Below are 16787 nucleotides of genomic sequence, written 5' to 3' on the forward strand. Positions count from 1 at the left end.
TTTACAGAACTTTGCTCTAGAAGTTCAGAGGGGAAATGATTGCAGGAGGCTACAGCAGTGAGGGAAGTCTTGAAGGAAGAGGTGGTCTTTGAGCTGAACCTTAGTCAGTGGGGAGTGAATAGGGGAAAGAAATAGGTGTCGTAGCACCACAGACAGAAGGTGTTTCAAGTTTTGGGAGCAGGCCGGGCCCAGTGGCTCGTGCCTGTATTCCTAGCACTCTGGGAGGCCGAGGCGGGTGGATCGTTTGAGTTCAGGAGTTCGAGACCAGCCTGAGCAAGAGCAAGACCCCATCTCTACTAAAAAAATAGAAAGAAATTAGCTGGACAAGTAAAAATATATATACAAAAAATTAGCCGGGCATGGTGGCGCATGCCTGTAGTCTCAGCTACTCAGGAGGCTGAGGCAGTAGGATTGCTTGAGCCCAGGAGTTTGAGGTTGCTGTGAGCTAGGCTGACGCCACAGCACTCTAGCCTGGGCAACAGAGTGAGACTGTCTCAAAAAAGAAAAAAAAAAAAGTTTTGGGAGCAAAGGTAAGAAAGCTGGTTATTTGTGAGTTCTGGGGGTTTTAAAGGTTACGAAAGGCATAATGGGAAATAAGGGTCATAATGGGAAGGTCTTTGAATTCAGGCTAAGGACTTTGCATTTTAATTCTCTAGCTAATAGGGAGCTACTGTAGGTTTGTGAGCAAGGTATGTCCTGATAAAATGGTTAGGGAGATTTTTTACTATTTATTTTCTTTTTTTCGGAGACAAGATTGTGCTCTGTCACCTGTACAGTGGCCTGATTATAGCTCACTGCAGTCTTGAATTCCTGGGCTTAAGCAGTCTTACCTCAGCCCACCGAGTTGGTGGGAGTACAGGTGTGTGCCACCACACCTGGCTAATTTAAAAGATTTTTTCGTAGTGATTGGTCTTGCTATGTTGCCCAGGCCGGTCCCAAACTCCTGGCCTCACCGTGCCTGGCCATGGTTAGGGAGATTTAATCGACAATGTCACATAGGAGGGATTGGAGAAGGAAGAAATCAGGGGTTGGGTGCGGTGGCTCACACCTGTAATCCCAGCACTCTGGGAGGCCGAGCAGGGAGGATTGCTTGAGCCCAGGAGTGTGAGGTTGCTGTGAGCTATGATGACACCACTGCTCTCTATCCCAGGCAACAAAGTGAGACAGCCATCTCAAAAAAAAAAAAAAGAAACAAAGAAAGAAATCCAAATCAGGGAATTTATTGCACTGCTTTCTCTAAGGAAGACTCCAGTAACAAATAACCCCAGTATTTCAGAGGCTTCCAACAATGACAACAGAGGTTTATTTCTTGTTCACATTTCATTTGCTTGTGACTCTTCCAAGAGTCTTCATTTCTAGACCCACGACCAGCCCATATTTGGGACATGCTCTTTTTATGGCAAGAGAGTGACAGAAACTCAAGTGTCTTTTCAAGCTTTGTTTTAGACTGGCAGCTCAGGTTCCATGGGCCAGAGCAGGGCAGGATGTATAGCCCTCTTATAGGGAAGGGGTAAGCGAATACTTGAAGACAGAGACAATACTACAATCCCCCAAAAGAGTAAACAAGCCTGCTTCTTGCTTCCTGGGTGATCTCACTGTGGGGTAAACGTGCATCTGGATGTCTACCCTCAGCTGCGGACACTGGACACCTGGAGCTGCTGTATGTGGGAGCTCCTAAGGCATTGAAGGCTGAGTACTCCCCTTCCCTTCTGGCCTCAGCCCTTTTGTGCTTTGAGGCCATCATATGCTTGGTTACTACCTAGAAGCTTGGCATCCTGGGTCCTCCCCCCAGCCATCAAATCCTATGGCTCCAGGTCCTGCTAATTGTACCTCCTGAATAGGGATAAGATCCATCCTTCCTGTGTTCCCAGGACCACTGCCCATGTAGGGCCTCTGTCATGTCCTTTCTAGACGTGGCTATGTGTCAGCCTTGAACCTCACCCCTCTCTCTTCCATGTAGCTGCTTAGGTGATGTATGCAGAGCAGTGGCCTCACCTGGGGTGATTTTGGCCCTCTCCCTGAAATTTGGCAACATCTGGAGACATTCTTGGTTGTCCCAGCTGGGAGGGGGTGACCAGGGATGTTGTTGAACTCCACAGTGCACAGGATGGTGCCCACACTCAGAGCACGTCTGTCTGTTGTTCCACTGCCTGGCACCTTCCTTGGCTCCCCAGTGCCCCCTGGACTGTGCGCCACAGGCTTGTGTGTCCCAGCCCACTCTGTTCTGCAATAACACCACAGTGTGGCCATTGGGCCAAGCCTTGCTTGGTGTCACCTCCTCCTCCAGAGAATAAGCTAAGCTCATGTGGCTCCTTCAGTTCCTTTGATCCGGGCTCAGGCCACCTCAGCAGGAGCCCTTCCTGGACCTCCTTCCTTAGCCCATCAAGGGCTTCTCCTACTGCCCATGGCACTCTGGGCAGCGCTTTGGGTCATTGCATAGCCACACATTGTCTCCCCTCTGGACTGGGAGGTCCTTGAGAACAACAGACACATTTGTATTAATGTCTTATTGCACATTGCAACATTTTCTTTGAGCATTAACTTCTGTAAAATGGTTGGATTTAGGATGGGGAGTTGCCCACAAAGAGAATGGTTGACATAACAGTGGGAGTGACTCCTTTGTTCATTTCCTCTGTGTTGGTTGCTTCCAACTACCCAGGGCCTGTCATAGCTTGTTTTCCTAAGTATAAATTTTTTGATTCTCATAGATTCTTTATTATTTTTTTGGTTTCCTAAAAAGTCTTAATTTATTTAGTTTTGAACAGATAATATATTCAGGTGGTTCAAAAGTACAAAGGGTACACAGTGAAGTCTCCCGCTAGGAACCTGGTTCCCCTGGAGGCTCTGCTATGACCAGCTTCTTGTATCTGCTGGAGATACTTTGTAACTGTGCAAGCAAGTGTGTGTATGTACTCTTTTTTTCCACCCTTTTCTTTTTAAAAAGCTTCTGAACTTTGCCTTTTTCAATTATATTTGAGAAGTCATTCCATATTAGTGCATTTTCCAGTATATTCTTTTGGATGATTGCATCAGTTCCATATTATGGAGATGCTATAATTTTTGTGCAGTTACAAACAAGGTGGTCGGTATAGTGTTTTGCAAATGTGCCTGTAGGTCCCATCTCTAGAAATAGCACCTTTTTATTTCTTTCTTTTTGTTTTTAAATTTTTTAATTAGCAATAATTGCGCCTTGGATAAACCTCATTGGCTATGATACTGCCATTGCACAAAGCTAAAATAGCATCTTTTTCTTCAGTCACTATTCTATCACATCAGGTTTTGCTTTTGTCTCTTATTGTCTTTAACTCTCCAGATCCTTTGGTCATTTATTTCTCCTAATTATCTATATATTTTAAATAATATAGTAGGTTGGATTAAAGAGTTTCTCAGTTGGAAATTGGTTCACCTTTTGTGTGTTCTTATGGTTCAGAGTGACTAGGAACACACACATCCACACAGAAACTTGTCCATGAGTGTTCATAGCAGCAGTGTTCATAGTGGCTGAAAAGTAGAAACAACCCAGATGTTCATCAGCTGATGAATGGTCAAACAAAATGTGGTCTGTCCATACAATGGAATATTATTTGGCAATAAAAAGGAGTGAGTTACTCATTCATTCTATAACACGGATGAACTTTTAAATATATTATACTGAGTGAAAGAAGCCAGGCACATACTGTAAGATTCCATTTATATGAAATGTCCAGAATAGGCAAATCTATAGAGACAGAAAGTAGAGGAATGGTTCCCATGGGCCGGGAGATGACAGCCAAAATGTATGGAGTTTCATGAGAGTAATGAAAATATCCTAAAATTGACTGTGGTGAAGGTTGCACGTATCTGTCAATGTACTAAAAATAGTCTAAAGTTGTACACTTAAAATGGGTGAATTGTATGGTATGTGGATTATATCTCAATGAAGCCATTAAAAACAAGAGTGACTAGGATTTTTCAGAAGGGAACATTCCAGGGTGGGGGTTGGAAGGCTTGGTATCCACAGAGAGCCTTGGTGTAGATGCATTTCTGGGGGTTGTGGGAGGTGATAAGTCCCTGATCAGTTTCTGAGATGTCAGGCTGTAGCAGGTGAACACTGTTCTTGGTGCAGAAGACTTGAGTTAAACTTGGACTCAAGCACAGACTAGTTGTGTGATTGATCCCAGGTAAGTCACTTTACCATGTAAGCCTTGACTGTCCTCTGCAGATTAGATATTTTTCTGTTCATTGCTCGGGGTTATCGTGAAACTAAAGCATGACTGAATTTTACCAGATTCTCTAAATTACTGAGTGTTATATGTGTATAAGATTTTTAAAAATTAATTTCAACAGTAAGAGGCTGATGAGCCAACAGAGTTCTCTTCTGTTCTCTTGCAGGCTGGTCTAAGACAAGACAAACACTGAGTGTAGTCAATGGCAGTGTAGACTGAAGTGAGGTGTGGGCCTCACAACTGTCCAGCCAAGGTGCTGGGACACAGACATGAGAGCCCCTGTATGGCCAGCAGTATTCGAGTCTATTTTCCTTTCTTGCCATGCTCTTTTCATCTTTTCTGCTTTTTCTCTTGGTCATCTCTTTAAGCTGCTAGAGGTTCCAGCATCAATCAGACATAGTGCCTGATGCTTCCTTCATGGGCTGAGATTTGTGGCAGCATTTGCCCCAAGATACTGCTAATGGTTTTCTATTAACCTTTCTCTGGGATTTCTGTGGGGGTCAGCATGGTCTTCCTAGCAGTCAAGGTTGTACTGTAGCCTATGGAATATAAGTTTCTCCAACTCACAGATCTCGCATTATTTATGCATCAGATTGTATGCTGCATGTGTTACTAATAAAGGTGAGCTGCTTCTGAAACTCTCTATTGTTTTTCTGTTTAATTGTCACAGTGTTGATCTTTTATTTTGTATTCAGAATTCAGCTGTGCTATGAAAATTCCTACTTCTCTTGACCATAAGTACCAGAAGTAACTTCTGCTTCCTAAAAGCTGAGAGGGGGTAATGCTGTGGGGTCCTAGGGACCCTCATTCAGGCATGTGCAGGAAGCACAGATGGCGTCCAGGAACAGCGTGGGACTTTCTGCTCAAGGCCACTGGGGCACAGGATGGGCCTCACTCAGGCAGAGCCCTTCTCCATTGGTCTGGCAGGGCTCTCAAGCCTGGTTCTGTGTTTGCCAGGCCCACTCAACACTCATCCTGCTCCCAGACTTTCCTGTCATCTGGTATGTGCCAGCCAATTGCCAGTCAGCTTTCCTGAGATGAAGGAGACAGGCGAGGCCTCTGATGGGGGTGGTGGATTGTGCTGACATCCCATGGACATCAGTGGTGGCAGTATGCCTGGGATCTTTGGGAGACCCCTAGGTTAGGTAGCCTGGAGGATTGCAGGTGTATATAGGCTTTTCAGAGAAGGAGTGTCTCGTCTAAAAAAGAGGTATTGGCAGCTGAGGCTGTTGCCCAGGCTTAGGAGGAGCACACCTCAGGTGGAAAGGGCACAGGAGGCTAGAACCAGCAGGTGTCAGCAGCTACCGGCAGCTCTTTGTGATTGGAACATCCAGTGTGAGGCAGGGATGAACAGGCACCTGGGTGTCAGCAAGCGAATGGGAGGGTGTTGTTTGCAGTGTGTAGAGCTTGGACTGTGTCCTGAAGGAGGCACTTCTCAGCTCAAGCCCCACCTGCGGAGTTAGTATGCAGTTAGGAAGAGCTGAGGGGTTTTGCAAGAGTCTCTTTCTAGCTCCAGCTTTATCCATTCATTTCCTTTATGGAAAACTTCAGAACTTACACGAAATCTACCCATGATTCATTCTAATGTATTTTAAATGGATTATTTATCTCTTATCACTGAAGTATGTGATCTTTATATATTCTGGATACAAGTCCCTTATCAAATATATGTGATTTACAAATGTGTTCTCCCATTCTGTGGTCTTTTTTTTCACTTATTTATTTATTTGGTGACAGGGCCTCACTCTGTTGCCCAGGCTAGAGTGCAGTAGCGTTATCACAGTTCACTGCAACCTCAAACTCCTGGGCTCAACCTCCCAAGTAGTGGGGACTATAGGTACGTGCCACCACACCCCGCTAATTTTTTTATTTTTTGTAGAGACAGGGTCTTGCTGTGTTGTCCAGGCTGATCTCAAACTCCTAGGCTCAAGTGATCCTCCTACCTGGGCCTCCCAAAATGCTGGGATTACACATGTGAGCCACTGCGCCCAGCCTGCTTAGTCATTTAGTAGGCTCCTGCTGACTGCTGTCTTGAGAACAGACTGGGGCGAGGGAGGGAGTAAGGAGACAGGTTAGGAGGTGACATAGTAGCCCAGGCTCCACCCAGGTGGTAATGATGAGGTCAAAGGATGTTGGAATCTGTAAATAGCTGTTATTTTTATTTTTTTCCTCATTTGTTTTAATCTTCTTTATTGAGTTTTTTTAGACATATTTTGAAGTTAACCAGTAAGATTTTCTGGTGGAAGTGCGGTGGACTGCCTTGAGTGGGAGCCCAGGAGTTGAGCTGGGTGTGCTGTGTTGAGAGCCTCTGAGACACCAGGGGCAATTGGGACCCAGGAGAGGGAGTGGGTGGAAGCATCAGCTGGAGAGTCACAGGCATCGGGATGGAGTGCAGCCATGGGCCCAGAGGTCTCCAGATGATGGGTCCAGGTGCAGAAGAGGGGCCAGGACTGGGCATGGGGCCTCCTGCAGTGAGATGCCCAGGAGCAGGAAGGAGGCCTTAGCCCAGTGGCAAGTGGGGAAGGCTGATAGAGAGGACAGAGTGGTCTAGGCCGATAATGGGCAGGGAGTGGTCTGATCCACGGTGAGGGCAAGGAAGCAGATGGGGAGCTGCCACTGGGCTCACTGTTGAGGTCTTTGGTGATCTGAAGAGCAGATTTGGAGGTGGGTGAGTAAAAGCACAATTAGAGTGGGTTTAGAGAAAATGAGACAGAAGCAGTTAAAGGCATGGCGGCAGGGACAGATACCTCCTTACTGGATGTTTGCAGCAAAGGGGCATAGAAGTTCCTTGTTCACAAATTTTGAAAGATGCAAGAAATGATAAGCCAGTGTCATGCTGCTGGAACTGACCTGAAGGAGGGAAGAAATGGCAGCATGGAGGGACCTGCATGTCAGCAGGGGCAGGCAGGTCAAGGAGTGTGTGGTGGTCCCTGAGGCTCTGTAGAAGTTCTCTTCTGATGCTTTTCTCAGAGGAGGAAGAAACAGGTTCTTAGTCGATGATAAGGATGAGGAAGAGGGAGGAGATGCTGGAGGCTGCAGACAGAGAAGGTGTGGCATGGGCTGGGGAGGCTGTTAGGTAGCCACGTGGGCCCCAGGCCACGTGCTGATATGGGGCCTGGAGGGGAGGCTGGTCAGTGTGTTTTCCTCAAGGTGTGTTGAGCTGCCTCCGAGAACTGGGGGGAGCACTGGGTTACCCATGGGAGTTGGTTTGCTAAGTAAGCGTGGGCCCGGGATTTGAAAGTATCATGGGAGTGAGGCTGTTATTCCTCGTTAGAAAGAAAGAATCTGAGGCCAGGAGGCAGGTGATGTGAGGAAGAGTTGGGGAGAAGGAGGGATTTCACTTGCAGAGCTTGATCTGATGGACACTGTGAACATGTGTGCGGGGGTCCATGGTGGTCCAGGAGTGAGTGTTGAGGGCAGGACCCCGTGTTTAGGCTGCATGCATCGTGAAGGGGGTGCTGAGAGGCTGATGTACGTGTGGATGGGCCAATGTCACCCCAGGGGCCTTTCTGGGGTCTTTGTGCAGGGACAACAGTGTCTCTCAGAGGAGTGGAGAATCCTGCTCCAGTGATGGTGCTGGCAAGAAGAGCCACAGGATCTTGGACTCCAGGTGGATTGTCCAATCTATGTGTGTGACTGGGAGGGGACTTTGAGCACTGCTGTAGCTAGAAACACAAGAGCACTGGTTGAATGTGGAACCTGAAATGCAATTGGTGCCTCACTCTGGAGCCAGTGCGATCTCAGTGTTTCACAAAAAGGAACTGAATCATGACACATCCTCACAATGGGACATGGTGCTCTGAAGGTTAAGGTGGCTGTGTCTGTGTGGCCAAATGTAAAGTGATAGAAGAAAAATATAAAAAAAAAAGAAAGAAAAGAAACATACCAGTTCTTAGTATTTGTAGGAGGACCTATTTTTTGTAAATTGAAAAGAAGAACATGTAGTTCTTCATATGCTGATATATATATATATATATATATATATATATATATATATATATATATATATAGAATTTTTTCTCAAAGTAAACATGAGACAGTTAACAATGGTATCTTTGTTGGGTTCCTCAGACATGTTGTAACTTTTATTTTTTTTAAATGATGTCTGAAGACTTACCTGTTCTGTGAGATGATGGGCTGTTTCTGTTTTCTTCTTTTTCTTTCCAAGTGAATGAACTCTAAGAGATGTGTGAATTACTGAGAATGGGAGTGGGACGGGAAAGGGAAGAACTGCCCTTCAGAGGAGGCCTGGGAGCGCAAGGTATGGCAGCACTCGAGTGAGAAGGTGAAAGGCCTGGGACCAGCCCCGCCAGTGGGGCCAGCGGAAGTGCCAGCGAGTTGGGTGCTGCTTAGAGGCTGCTTGTCAGACTCTCGGTGATGTGCATGTTTCTCATCTAGCTGAGGTTTGCTGAGGCCTGTACTGGGCGTGGCAGGTGAGTTACGGGGCTGGCCAGAACTAGAGCTGAGAGGCCAGAGCCCAGCGTCTGGGCTTGAATGAGAGGGCACTTCACTGCAGAGATCAGAGTCTGCTGTGGACAGCGCTTCGTGTCCTGTATCACCACATCAAGTTCCTATTGGCCATGGGGTCCTGGGCATTCTGGTTCTGTCCAGTCGCTGGTTCTCATATCAGACCGTGTGTCATCTTCTAATTCAAATAGTATCATGTTGCTCCCCTGCTTAAAATCCTTAATGGCTTTTGTACTAAGGACAAAATTAAAAATCTTCTTGTGTTCTCTGAGCCTTCCGAGTCCTGGGATCAGACTGTGGGCCTCCTCCTTCCTCTCCCTAGAGTGGCTGGCTGATCCTTTCCTCCCTCAGTCCCCTGAAGACATCTCCCTTTTTAAGGGGACTGGCTTCTTTCTCCTCTTTGAGGTCTTGGCTTAGAGAGGAGATCTTTTCTCACATAATTTAATGTAGATCTTTCCTGCTTTTCTTCCTCATAGAGCTTTATTCTTTAATAGATGTTACCAGAATTTATAGTTATATATTTACTTTTTACTTGTTTCTTGTTTTTCTCCTTTACAGCGTAAGGGCAGGGACTGTATCACCTTTGTTCATTGTCTGCTCAGGGCCTGGTATAATAATGACACATAAGCACAAAATAGATAATTTTTGAATGAATGTGTAAATAGAAAAATAGAATAATTAATGAGCTCTATAAGGAATGCAAGAGATACCACCAGCTACTGCTATGCATAATTAAAATTTATTTGAATGATGGAAGTAAGTATTAAATGGCAGTTCAGAGGGGAGGGGCCCATTTGGTGTGGGTGACCCCTAAGTACCGTGTCTTTGAAAGAAAGGCAAGGAGAGAGTATACCGGGGAACAAGTGTCCAGGTGGGGGTTGGCCTGGCAAGTGTGAGGCATGACTCAGGGCAGCTGGCAAAATGTTTTCATTGGAGCAGAGCAGAAGTGAGAAGCAAGGTCACGAAGTGGGTGTGTTCCAGAGCCTGCCGTGCCACCTGTGGCTGCCGGGCACTGAATCGTGACTCGCAAGACTGGGGTGTTAAGTGTTATTTAATTTTAATTAATTTAAGTAGCCATAGTGACAAGTGACTATTAAACAGTGTAGTTCTAGAAGTTACTAGTACAAGAATTGTCCCTTTATTTTGGGGGGCACCATTGACTGTTTATCATGATGAAAGTGACATGATGTTGGGTGGTCTTTTGGGAGATTCTTGAATATGGTAGTAGTAGTGAGATGGGGTTGGGTGAGGGAAGGCCAAAGCATGGCAAGTCTTCTGTTATTTAACCAGAGGCCAGCAAAAGGGAAATAGGTCTTGAATGTGCAAGAGGCCATTGAGGCTTGTGGGAACAGGTGGCTGCAAAGCTGATGCTGAGGTGCCCATGACGGAATGGCCAGTGGTGGGGACCTGGGGCCCAGAGGAGACCCAAGAGCACCTACACCTGTGAGCCTGGGGGCAGTGCAGTGTGTGCCATGGACAGAAATCGATGCACGATATAAGGGCGTGCAGTGGTTGAGAACAGTTATTTGGGGAGGAGAGTACCACTGAGATACATGTGAGGGAACACCATCTAGAGAATGTCCACCTTGCATTCATAAAGTGAGGTGAACCTGGCATTTGGGAGCGAGGTGGTCAGCATAGAGATTTGAGACTCACAGAGGTTACAGCAGAAACTAGGAACAGAATGAAAAGTTCAGAGGATAGAGTATAGAGGAAAAAGAGCCTTGGGGTATCCCACAGTTGAAGGGGGCATGAACAAGTGGACCCCTTGAAGCAGCCAGGGGAGGGGGATGAGGGAAGTAATGGTTAGCTCAGCTTGGGAGGGAGCATGGGCCAGAGAGTATGGCGGCATGGTGGGGCATCAAGGCCAGGGAAGGAGCAAGGCCAGAGGATTTGGCAAAAGATTGTTTAGGGTCGGGCGCGGTGGCTCACGCCTGTAATCCTAGCACTCTGGGAGGCCGAGGCAGGTGGATTGTTTGAGCTCAGGAGTTCGAGACCAGCCTGAGCAAGAGTGAGACCCCGTCTCTACTAAAAATAGAAAGAAATTATATGGACAGCTAAAAATATATATAGAAAAAATTAGCTGGGCATAATGGTGCTTGCCTGTAGTCCCAGCTACTCGGGAGGCTGAGGCAGGAGGATTGCTTGAGCCCAGGAGTTTGAGGTTGCTGTGAGCTAGGCTGATGCCATGGCACTCTAGCCTGGGCAACAGAGTGAGACTCTGTCTCAAAAAAAAAAAAAAGAAAAAAGATTGTTTAGAATACTCTGATCTGTTTGCCCTCATGAGCTATTCTAGAACATGTCTTCCAGTTAGGCTTAAACTTGGAATGTAGACTTAGTGATAATGCTTGTCTCTCTGCTCTTAGGTGAGAGGGCCAGTGTGATTGAAAAGGGAGCGCTCCTCAGCCTCAGAGATGTCTTGTGATCAAGACAGGATTCAGTGGAAATAAAAGGTTGAACTACATGAAACTTCAGTTTTTGTAGGTCAAAAACTGTTGAAAATGGCAACTTCCTATGATTATATCTGATTGTACAAAGTAGCATTCTTCAAATGAGCAACCTCCCAGCACATGTAGGGAGTTAGCATGTGTTTTCCTCAATGCCTTCACAGTGTAAACGAGGAGTTGATAGTACTTTCACTGCTCTGTCAGCATGGAGCTGTTTGTCTAGCTGTCTGCCATTTTGAGTGCACTAATTGTGTCCTTTACAAATGTGCACATTATTAATTACTGTTTATGTTGGGTTCCATGGGAGGCAGACTCTGAGATAGAGATTTGTGTTTAGGAAGTTTACTGGGGAGTGCTTTTGGGATCACACCTGTGGATAGAGTGAAGGGAGCAGGACTGGATAGGACAGTGGAGCTGATGTCCTGTCACTGCTGTGCCATCCCATCATGAACCTAGTACACCTCACCATGAATTCAGTCCTTTGAAATGTCTTTCATCAGTACTTTGAAGTACTTAGTGTACATATTTTGCCAAATTTACCCCTAATATTGATTAAATATTAATATTTACGCCAATATTAAACATTAATGTTTAATGTTTTTGATTTTTTACACATATAATCATTTTGTCTGTGAATAAAGATAGTTTTATTTATTTTCCAATCCTGTTTTATTTTTCTTGCCTTATTGCACTGGCGAGGACCTCCAGTAAAGTATCATACAAAAGTGATGAGAGGAAAGCATTCAGTTTTTCCCCGTTTAGTGTGACACAGTCATACTTTGGTATCTGAGGGGCACTGGTTCCAGGACCCCCTCAGATACCAAAATCCATGGGTGCTTAAGTCCCTGATACATTACTAAAATGGTGTAGTATTTGCATGTAACCTGTGCACATCCTTCCATATGCTTCAAATCATCTCTAGATTACTAATACCTAATACAATGTAAATGCCGTGTAAATAGTTGTTATACTGTATTTTAAAATTTGTATTACTTTTTATTGTTGTATCATTATTTTTTATTGTTCTTTTCCCAAATATTTCAGTCCGTGTTTGGTTGAACTCATGGATATGGAGGGCTGACTGTATATAGCTATCGGTTTTATACATATACTCTTACCCTTTATCAGGTTGAGGAAGTTTCCTTCTATTTGCTTAGAGTTTTTATTAAGAATGGCCTGGCCCAGTGCCTCATGTCTGTAATCCCATTAATTTGGGTCACTGAGGCAGGAGGATTACTTGAGCCCAGGAGTTTGAGACCAGCCTGGGCAACATAGCCAGACCTTGTCTCTATAAAAAGTTAAAAACTAGCCGGGCATGGTGGCACATATCTGTAGTCCTAGCCACCTAGCTACTTGGGAGGCCAAGGTAGGAAGATCGCTTGAGTCCAGGAATTCAAGGCTCTGTGAGGTATGATGATACTACTGCACTTCAGCCTGTGAGTGCTAGGATTACAGGCGTGAGCCACCGCGCCTGGCCGGAAGAAGCATTTCTTAACTCGTTTTATGAAACCAATATTATACTGCTCTCAACACCAGACAAAGACATTACAAAAAGAACTACAGACCAGTATCCTTCATGACTTTTGATACAAACATCCTTAAAATTTAAAAATTTTAGTCAACTAAATACAGCAATAACGGGTAACACATCATACCCAAGTAGAGCTTATCCCAGGATTGCAAGGTTTAACATTCAAAACCCAATCAGTGAAATTCACCATACTAGCAGACTAAAAAAGAAAAGTAGATGATCTTCACAATAGAGGCAGAAAAAGCAGTTGACAAAATCCACCATTCATTTTTTTTTTGGAGACAGGGTCTCACTCTGTTGCCCAGGCTAGAGTGCCATGGCGTCAGCCTAGCTCACAGCAACCTCAAACTCCTGGGCTCAAGCAATCCTCCTGCCTCAGCCTCCCTAGTAGCTGGGACTACAGACATGCATCACCATGCCCAGCTAATTTTTTCTGTATATATTTTTAGTTTTCCATATAATTTCTTTCTATTTTTAGTAGAGGCTGGGTCTCATTCTTGCTCGGGCTGATCTCGAACTCCTGAGCTCAAACAACCCACCCGCCTCGGCCTCCCAGAGTGCTAGGATTACAGGTGTGAGGCACCATGGCCGGCCTCATTTTTCTTAAATATTTAGTGGAATTCACTAGTGAAATCGTCTTGGCCTGGAGTTTTCTTTGTGGGATGGTTTTTACCTGTAAATTTGATTTTTTAAATAGATAACATTGGCTATTCAAGTTATCTGTTTCTTCATGAGTGATCTTTGGTAGTTTGTGTTCAAAGAATTTTTCCATTTCATCTAATTTTTAATTCATTTTATAAATGTCAGTTAAAGTGTATTGATAGACAGTACCAGTCTTACATATCCTTAGACTAACTTTTGAATTTGTCTCTTACCTCTTTCACTTTCATACTGTGTTTCCTATGTTTTGAAGCTCTGTTATTAGATGCATATGTATTTAGGATTTTTGCATATTCCTGATGAATTGACCCTCTTAATCATGTAAAGAAATTTTAAAATGAGAAAAAAATGTTTGTTCTCATTCTTATTTGCCATTTCTGGTACTTTATAACATTTTGCTTATTCAGGTTTTTATCTGGTATTATCTTTCTCCTTGAAGAAATTTATTTAATATTAATATTGCTTTTAGTATAAGTCTGTTGGCAACTAATGCTCTTACTTTTGTTTCTCAGGAAGAAAAGAATCTTTATTTTTGGCTTCATTTTTAAAGGATATTTTAACTGAACATGGAATTCTACATTGATAGTTTTGTTTTATTTTATTTAGCGTTTTAAAGATGCTATTTATTTTTTCCTGTTGTGCATTGCTTCTGATGAGAAGTCTGCTTCTGATGAGAGGTTTTATCTCACTGGTTTTTAGCAGTTTTTATGGTTTTTTCCTGCTTGGCATTCATTAGGCTTCTCATACCTATAGTTTTCATCAGATTTGGAAAAATTTTGACCAGTATCTTTTCAACTACTTTTACCATCTTCTCTGTTTATTTTGGGAAGGGGTATTCTAGTTATTTATATATATTTGTATATAAATCCACACACACACATAGATGTATGTTAGGTTGCTTGGTATCGTCCTGTAGGTCACTGAGCTTCGTTCATTTTTCTAGTCCTTTTTCTCTGTGCTGCGGTTTGGATAGTTTCGTTTACTGTCTTCAGATTCACTGTTCTTTTTCTTACTACAGTGTGTCAGTCACTTCCAGTGACTGACTCTTCTCAGCTCAGAGTTGTCCTACCTGGGACACCCTGTCCTTGACCTTGGTCTGTAGAGCCTCCAGGCAGCAGCCGGGAGGTGGGAGCTCACTTGTCTCCCTGTCCTGGGGATTTACCACCGTCCTGTGCTGCCTGTTGTTCAGTGTCTGACACTAGTTTTTTCACATACTTGTACGATTGCTAGTCTTTACAGCAGGAGGACAAGTCTAGTCCCAGTCCTGACTGGAGCTCTGGCTCTCAACCCAACATAAGGGTGGCCCTTACTGAGGGGGTCAAGTGTCGGGTTTTCCAGAGTGTAGAGTGGTCAGTATTTGTGGGGATTTCTAGTGCAGGCGAGTGTCTCACATTGGGGTGGTGGAGGAGCTCGTGCTTCCCTTGAAGGGGCCTCCTTTCCCGTCATTTCAGCAACATGTTCCTGAGCAGGTAGCTGTCAGGCATGGTGTTGTGTGTGGTTAGGACTGTTCCTTTTACTATTTGTAATTTCTGTGGTTTCCTGTTAATGCTTTTTGCCTTAATTTCTATTTTATCTGTCAGTGGTTGTCTACTTTAGCTACACATTAAAATCACCTTGAAAACTTAAGAAACTGGACCCTACCCTCAACCACTTTTAAAAAATTTAATTAATTTATTAATTTGGTTTCTTTTTTTTCTTTTCTTTTTTTTTTTAAGAGACCAGTTCTCACTCTGTTGCCCAGGCTGGAGTGCAGTGGTGAGATCATAGCTTGCCTAGCCTTGAACTCCTGGCCTCAAGAGATCCTCCTGCTTCAGCCTCCCAAAGTGCTGGGATTACAGCTCAGCTACTTTTAAAAACTAATTTTTTAGAGTTTCCCAGGCGATTTAATGTGCAGCCAGGATTGAAAATTGCTCTTTTATATTCATATTCTACATTTGCCTCCTCCCTATGATAGCCATTCACTGACTGTCCCTCCTAGGTAGTCTCTATTATTATTGTGGAGTGAAGCTTGTTCCACCTTTTGGTACAAAAAAGCTTTTAAACAGTCAGTAACTGAGTTTACCAATATCTTCTATTTTCACTGCTTAGCATTGTTTCCTTCCAGGCTATTTTCTTTCTGAAATGAATCCTTTAATAGTTTTTATAGTGAGGATCTGTGAGTGCTAAAATCTGATACAACCTCAATTGTTATTTTTGTAAGGGATGGCTCCAGTTACTACTGCTGTGTAACAAATTGCCTCAAAATCTAGGGGCGTAGAACAATTGTGTATTATCATCTCTTATGGTTTCTGTGGATCAGAAATTCAGGAGCAGCTTGGCATGGTGTCTCCTGAGGCTGCAGTCAAGATGGGATTTGGGAATGCGTCACTTCTCTCACATGTGTGGTGCTTGGGCTGGGGAGGCCGTAGCAGCTGGAGGCCCAGAGGAGCATGGGGGCCAGAGGAGCTGCTGGTGCTCACCGTCTCCTTGTGGACATTCCAGCATGGTGGCCTCAGGGTCATCTGTACCACCTTTTCCAGCCTGGCCTCTGAGGTGAAAAGTCACTTCTCTCACATTGTGTTTACCAAGCTTGAGTTATTAAGGCTGGCCATGCTCAAGAAAGGGGAATTTACAGAAATAGTGTCCAGGAATTATAACCATCACAGTCTTTTGTCTCTGGTTGCTTTTAGGACATTAAGTCCTTTATGGCAGTGAGTCTAGATATGGACTTATTTTTATATACCCTAACCTGGTACGTGGGTTGTACTTTTGCTCTGGAACATTGTTCTCAGCTGTTCCTTCTGTTTTCTTCTCCTGGGGTACACTTGGACATGTGGCAGCTTCCAGCCCACCCTCCCTGGCATGACGTCTTGCTTTTATTTCTCTGTGTATCCTACATGAATTTCCAGTACTATCCTCAGTCTTTGGAGTAGTCGTTCTTTGCCTCATCCACCAAAGTTCCTAACTTGATGCAGTTTCTTTTTTTTTTTCTTTTCTTTTCTTTTTTTTCTTTTTTTTTTAAAGACAAGGTCTTGCTCTGTCAGCCAGGCAGGCTGGAGTGCTGTGTTGCAATCACAGCTTACAACAACATCTAGTACTTGGGCTCAAGTGATCCTCCCATCTCAGCCTCCCAAGTGGTTGGTGCCTGGCTAATTTTTAAAACTTTTTGTAGAGATGGATTCTCGGTATCTTGCTTAGGCTGGTCTCAAACACCTGGCCTCAAGTGATCCTTCTGCCCTGGCCTGCCAAAGTGTTAGGATTACAGAGAGCCACCGCAGCCGGCCATGATATGGTTTCAACTTGTTTTCAGATTATTATTTTGTTTTCATTTTTCTCAGGAATACCTAGAGTCCATTTTCATGTGAGGACAGCACAGTGCACAGGGCAGCTTCAGGGCAGCAGCGTGGGCGACTGTTGGCCGTGGAGAGCCTTTTTCTTATGGGAACACCCTTGGTTCAGTGGACATTGTGAGCACAGTGCTCAAGCCCATGGCACCTG

At 44.4% G+C, this 16787-nt stretch overlaps 1 protein-coding gene and 1 pseudogene across 1 annotated transcript in view; one reads left to right on the forward strand and one right to left on the reverse strand.

Moving 5' to 3' along the window:
- Positions 1-16787, forward strand: part of ARHGAP39 (Rho GTPase activating protein 39) — a 119149-nt gene that overhangs the window by 4205 nt on the left and 98157 nt on the right. The window lies entirely within an intron of this gene.
- On the reverse strand, positions 3150-3234 carry LOC123645288 (annotated as a pseudogene).

Source organism: Lemur catta, chromosome 9 (assembly GCF_020740605.2).
Source record: "Lemur catta isolate mLemCat1 chromosome 9, mLemCat1.pri, whole genome shotgun sequence".
In the NCBI taxonomy this organism is placed as follows: Eukaryota; Metazoa; Chordata; class Mammalia; order Primates; family Lemuridae; genus Lemur; species Lemur catta.